Below are 7,618 nucleotides of genomic sequence, written 5' to 3'. Positions count from 1 at the left end.
GCTTCCTAACATCCTTTTCGGAATGTTCCTTTAAATTCTGAATTTGATGCGAAAATATCTTTACGAACAAACCTAGCTGCTTTTGATATATAAACAAACTCATTATCAAAGTCTTCTAAGCAGACTCTCTTCAATGCAGGACCAATGTCATCTTTGAAAGCAAGAATGTTTTCATGACCTTGTTTGTAAGCATCTAAGTAATTAGTTAGGAAAATTATATACAATTCTGTGTTTTAGTCGTGTACTATCAACTCGAAATGAAACATCTGCACCTATACATGTTATTCTTTCCGTATACAGTTTACATAGATCTGACAACTTACTCAAGTAACAATGTGTCATTTAATTTTACTGCACATTCTCTCACACGTATATCTTGTCCAAACGTTGAGGACTCATGAAGGGCTTCTTGGCCATTTTCATTACAGAAAAAGCACACAGACGGGTTACTGGTGGACTGAACGGAAAAGCTATGACTAGTTTTCTTTTTAGATGTGGTTGCTTTATCATCTATTCTCTCAAGTGAGGTTCATTTTTCTGCTCTATTCAACTTTGTCCTGTTCAGTTTTAAGTTGCAAGATTTGTGCCAACATGCCTTTTGGTCAATGAAAGACTGTGCTATTCCAGATCCCTCATCTAAGTTTCCAATGCACACATTAATGCCTTCAGGCATCAATCGTAATTCATGAAAGTTCTTAATATTGTCAGATAAAGATTGATAACCAGCACCAACATTGAGACGTTTAGAATCAAATGGGCATATAAGTTTTTCATCTATAATTTCTTGGCATAGGATGCAATTTGACCAATCAATATTATTTAGTTTAGTCGGTTTGTCATATTCTACACTTGATACCCTGCATGTCTTTTCAGTAGCCATGTTGTAAAAACTATGATCGTAAATTGGTTTATATATTCCTTGTGGATAACTTCTGTATGCCAGACGCATGTTTCGTCTACAAATGACGTATCAGTGACGCTTGAATCGAAAAAGTTAAAAAGACAAACAAAAAGTATGTAATTCAAGATATGATGACCTAAAATCCTGAAAGTTTTGCAAAGCACAAACATTTGTTGATTGTTAATAGCTTTCTAGATATACAAGACATAGTTTCTGATAATAAGACTTTTGGCGGCCATTTTGAATTTGTCGGCCATTAAGGAATTATTTTTGATTGTTCCATATTCAGAAAAGATAAATTAGCATCATAACTAGCAATATGCAAAGTTTTGTGCTTTTATTTTCAAATGATCAATTATACCATATTTTTTTTGGACTCTACCTCACTGACTGTTGGCGGCCATTTTGAATTTGTCGGCCATTATGGAATTATTTTTGATTGTTCCATAATCATTAAAAATTAATAAGCACCATAAATAGCAATATGCAAAGTTTTGTGCTTTTATTTTCAAATGATAAATCATACTATATTTTTGGACTCTGCTTCAGGTTACAATACACCATTAGATTTTATGGGCGCAGCCAATTTATGAGCATAACATGGTATTCAGAATTAAGAGTATGGCTAATCCTGATTGGTCGATATATGCGCCCGTTATTTTTAATTTTTAGAGACTTCGTGCATTCTGCTTTATACAAAAGGCAAAATAAAAATTATTCCGTAGCCCTAAAGGCACTGAGATGACTTTTTAACGCTAGGACAAGACACGTTTTTTTAAGGGCAAAATTGATAGGCATGGGAGAAAAGTACAAAATACGCTAAGAAAAGCAACGCGAACCTATATTTTTGGGACCAAAAAATACTGTCCTAATAACTTTTCTTTGATTCTAGCAAGGTTTCGTTAAAAAAATCAACTTTCTAAAGTCTGTATCTCGAAAAAGGCTACCATTGTCGCCTATGGGGAAATTAATTGTTTATTTCAATCTTCATGACTGTTGGCGGCCATTTTGAAATTGGCGGCCATTGTGGATTTTTTTTTTTATTGTTCCATATTCAGAAAAGATTAATAATCATCATAACTAGCAATATGCAAAGTTTTGTGCTTTTATTTTCAAATGATAAATTATAATATAATTTTGGACTCTTGCTTCATGACTTGGCGGCCATTGTGGATTTTTTTCAAGTTATGGCTCCATATCCAAAAATGTTTATAAGCATCATAACTAACACTGTGCAATTTCATGCTTTTACCATAAAGTGATAAATTTTCCCAAAATATTGGACTTAGCTGCTGGACTATATTGCATATGAACAATTTCTCAAAATTGTGTGTGAGTTGCTAAAAATAACAATTTGTAAAAATTGGTACGAGTTGGCAAAGGTATGAGTTGATAGACCTGGATTTTAAATGTAGTCTATTTGTGCTGTGTATATATACAATTTCTTTATAATTAAATATCTTTTAATAGTTTAACGCACCAAAGACATTTAAACCCTTATACATTGTATTTAATGCACCTTAATTACATATATATAACGTATTTAATTATTAATTATAAAATATCATATTGTAAATATAAAGATATCCAGTTAAATTTTTTTAAATTGCTCATCCGACCAGTGAAACGGAGATACATACCTGAACAGAGTATGATACCTGTATAGGGAAATAACCTAAAGTTTACAAACTGTGACATCGAAAGTGAAAGTCATTTTTGATTCTACAGGATAATAACGATCATTGACTAACCTGTTTCGTGTGGTAATATACAATGTAAGTTACATTTAATACTTTTAAAATAATTAAAACTTTTATAAGACAATACCAATCAAAACCAAGGAGTAAACAAGGACTCACAAAACCAACAGTTATTTTAATAATAAATAAGAAACAACACGAACTCCACTAAAACTTAGTTGTTAGTTCTAAGTTATAACTTAGTTCGTTAAAAATCACTCGAAATGTCAAGTGACCCACCCCAGTCACTTTTCCAGGTGAAATCGTTGTCGTAGTCAAAATAATTATCTTCTATATCATAGACAGCTACAACAAGGTCTCCCCATAAAGATTCCTACATATAAATCGTCGGTGGCGACGGTAATGTTAGTAATTCGTCTCAATTCGTCCATCTGGATACCTGATATCAGATTATGGCTAAACAACAAGACACTAAAGACACTAAATCAAATGGAAACAATATTTTATTCGCACTGGCTACGGTTACTGATGGAAATGTAACAATAATAAAAATATTATTGTTACATTGGAGACTAAATGCCCGGCCGGAATACAGAGTTGGGTAAGGAACCGATTAATTACGAATGTAACAATAATTATTTAGGCTACGGTTCACATATGTAATTACGTTATTGTTACATGAAAAACAGCAATTTACGCTAGATTTATTAAACTTAAATCTTCTATAGTTTTGCTTAATTCGTTCATGTGTACTAAATCATACTTGTAATAATAATAAATAATAAATATTATTATTTCAACAAATGGTGTTTTCGGTCCTAGCATGTGGACACTTCGTCTGTGTCAACTTAAACTTTAATTTTATATCACGAATGTAATTTAAATCTCGAATGGAAATTATGACTCATTGATATTCGTATATGGGTCGTTTTCAAAAAATGTCGAATTTTCAGTACACCCATGCTAACTTTTTTATTTCTAATGGAAATTTCAGTTGTAATGGTTTAAATGAAAGCTTGTCGGATTTGTGATTCAGAACATTAATAATAAACACACCTTACATCTATTTTGATAAGATTTAACTGCATTTAAGACCCATTTTGGGGGTATTTGTCTGCGTACAGTGTCAGAAAAACACATTTCAAATGATTTTTTTGCGATTTTCTGATCGCCTTGATATCTGCAAAAGGGACTTATTAAGAACGTTTAATATTACTCTAACGAAAAATCGTAGCTTCTATATCATTGTATGTAACATATTATCTACAAACTAAATTGAATCTGCGTACAGGAGGTTCATGTCTTTCCTGTTACCGCTACTTAAATCAGCCGTGAAATTATTCTCCCTATGAATATTGAATCAGTCAGTGTTGATCTCAAAAGAGCAAAGTAATCTTTACATTTAAAACGCCTCGTTTCTTGAACGAAAGTGTAGAGAAAAGAAATTTCAAGACATTTAGTGAAAAAAATATAGCGTACTTTTTTTCATGTCTATGCTGTTACCACCAATTTTGATTAAATACACCAACAGTATACTTGTAAAAAGTGCAATAACGTGTTGGAAACCAAATTCACAATAGAAAAACATAATCACTTCACCAAAGGGAGTAGTTATTTCACAACAGCAATCAAAAACGAAGAAATTTGTCTATCCTGTTATGTCTATCCTGTTACTATGGTTGCTATGGTTACAGTAACAGGATAGACAATTGTAGACAAAAACGTCGTTAATTTTTTTATCTTAACATATAGGTGCAAAACGAATGAAATATTTCGTTGTTTGAAGTCATCTGAAGGTTATAACGTATTAATCTTCCCAATTAAGCATTCGCAGGTGCAATACTGATATCGATAACAGGATAGACAAAAAGGTAACAGGATAGACTTTTATATAGTAATATATCAGAAACGTACGTTCCTGTTACCAATGAAATATAGAGAAAAGTAAACTAACTTATGAGGGATTTACTTGATGTTGGGTTTATTTGAAAGGGTGAAAAAATGCCGAACAATATTAATTGCTATCTTAGACTTGCATTACTGGTGGTAATTTTTACAACCTTTGAAAACCAATTTTTAGAGGCATTTTTCAGTACAACCTGTTAAATTGGCAAATAATCTATTATATTACAGAATGAATATATATAGAAGTTTATTCTCTTGAAAACCATCTAATTGTTTACGTAAAACAAGCTTAACATTTTATCTAAACCTTTTCTTAATAACCCAAAATTGCTTTTGAAAATGGTAACAGGATAGACAAAATAATGTACCACCGATCAAAACATGTTTCAACATATTTTTGTATGACATCATTAAGATTGCATCTTTTAATATGTTGTTCTTAAAGTACTGTTTGTTTTGATTTGCTTATGTAGAGGGTTGTTTGAATAAGTAACTTTTAATATTTTTTTCAATTTCAAAATTCGACATTTTTTGAAAATGACCCATATAGGTTAAAACAAACTTACCTTTGGTGTGGGCGAGCTCCATCTGATTTTGAAACGAAATTACGTCCTCCATGGTTGGATACATGTATACAGAAGTTCACAGTATTCAGTTTAGTTCACAGTTGGCAAACTTTGCTATTGTTGTATCATTTTTTTTAGAACTGCGTTTGCATAGCTGTATGAAATTTGTATCTTGATATTGTTTCAGTTTCGTTTCAAACGCATCCCAAGTTGTAATTTTTTCACCAAAACAAAGTTGGTAATATGAATCTCTTCATATAAAAAAGAAGATGTGGTATGATTGCCAATGAGACAACTGTCCACAAGAGACCAAATGACACAGACATTAACAATTATAGGTCACCGTACGGCCTTCAATAATGAGCAAAGCCCATACCTCATAGTCAGCTATAAAAGGCCTCGATATGTCAATGTAAAACAATTCAAACGAGAAAACTAACGGCCTTATTTGTATAAAAAAAATGAAAATAAATATGTAACACATAAACAAACGACAACCACTGAATTACAGGCTCCTGACTTGGGACAGGCACATACATACAGAATTTGGCGGGGTTAAACATGTTATAGTGGGATCCCAACCCTCCCCTAACCTGGGACAGTGGAATAACAGTACAACATAAGTACTAAAAAAATCAGTTGAAAAAGGCTTAAGTCATTAGATGGATAAAAATACAAGTGGACGTGGCCGGGTATTTGTACATCCCGACAACAAAAAGATAATAGGAACAGATCTGAGAGTACTCGTAGTTATCTTACAGCTAGTTCAAAGCCACTAACAACAGAAAAAAAATCATGCATCTAAGACTAAATTATCCATCCGTACACATCTCATCCATTGTTCAAAGTATATATAATGACATTATTAAGAGTAGATGTGCAGTTAAATAATTAAAAGAAAACACTATTCTCATCCCGAGTTCTCAACAAGAAACCATTGAACTATATTTCCGCCTTTGGCACTACTAATCTGAAGTAGTGTCTTTAAGAACATCAAACATCATTAATACGCAAAAAACTATTTAAAACACCATTTGTTGAATAATAAATAATATTTAGTATTCATCATTATTACAAGTATTATTTAGTACACATGAACGAATTAAGCAAAACTATAGATTTAAGTTTATTAAATCTAGCCTACATTGCTGTTTTTCATGTAACAATAATGCAATGTAACCGTAGCCTCAATAATTATTATTACATTCGTAATTAATCGGTTCCTTCCCCAACTTTGTATTCCGGAAATTAGTCTCCAATGTAACAATACATTTTTTACTATTGTTTCATTTGCATGTACCGTAGGTAGCACGGTAGTATTTGCTGGCCCATAAGGGATAATGATAGCCTTTTTAGAATTTTCACCACTTTCTACCACTGCAAACTACATAGATAAAGGCAGATGTGGTGTGAGTGCCAATGAGACAACTCTCCATCCAAATAACAATTTAAAAAAGTAAACCATTATAGGTTAAAGTACGGCCTTCAACACGGAGCCTTGGCTCACACCGAACAACAAGCTATAAAGGGCCCCAAAATTACTAGTATAAAACCATTCAAACGGGAAAACCAACGGTCTAATCTATATAAACAAAACGAGAAACGAGAAACACGTATATATTACATAAACAAACGACAACTACTGTACATCAGATTCCTGACTTAGGACAGGTGCAAACATTTGCATACACAGTTATCTGAAGTACTTTCATTTTTCTATTCAGAAATAAATGTGAATGTGTCACGTATCATGAACGTTTACTTTTTTTGCTATTTTTAAAAACCTAAGGCCACTAGTGCTTTTAGGTCTTTTATCATGCAGTGAATACACAATTTAAAAAAAATCTCAAAAATTCATTTTCATCTGTTTGTAAAATTATTTCATATTTTTCACAACTGATTCATCCCTCAGTTTGGGAAAGTGTGTTCAGTTGATACTGTATTTTTTTGTCCAATCATACTGTTCAAATACATTGACTTAGGTAGGGTACACAGAAGAGCAACCTAAATTCTGGAATGCAAATACTACCGTGCCACCCGTAGCCCGTAGCCAGTGCCTATTTTATTTACAACTTTACACAAATGGACAAAGGAAGATAACTTTAATTCAAATGTAGTCTTATGTTTAATTTTATGTTCATATCGCAAAAATGATTCGAAATGAGAGCAAGCTTAACAGTATGTTTTAGAGAATATGCTATATACACATATTTAAATTAAAGTGAATGTTGATTTTATCTAAATTGATCCGGTTTTTTTTGGTATTGAAAGATATTATATATTGTATTATTGTCATAATTAGAATTGTCTTGAATGTGCGTAAAATATTTGCCTCTTTGATGTCAAACAACAATTAATCAATCATGAATTCCTTTGATTATTTTTACATTTGGTATATTTCTGCTTTAGGAAATACAGATCCATGTAAAATCAAGGTGACGTGAAATGCTGCACTTGGGGAAAATTAATGGAATGCAGGTTAGTAAGAGAAACAAAAATAGTCAATAAATATGAAAGTCAAAAATCAAAGTTTGGGACAAGGCGTT

The sequence above is a fragment of the Mytilus edulis genome, chromosome 1, assembly GCF_963676685.1.
Source record: "Mytilus edulis chromosome 1, xbMytEdul2.2, whole genome shotgun sequence".
Taxonomy (NCBI): domain Eukaryota; kingdom Metazoa; phylum Mollusca; class Bivalvia; order Mytilida; family Mytilidae; genus Mytilus; species Mytilus edulis.
The sequence above is the reverse complement of the archived record's forward strand: the minus strand, read 5'-3'. Positions refer to the sequence as shown.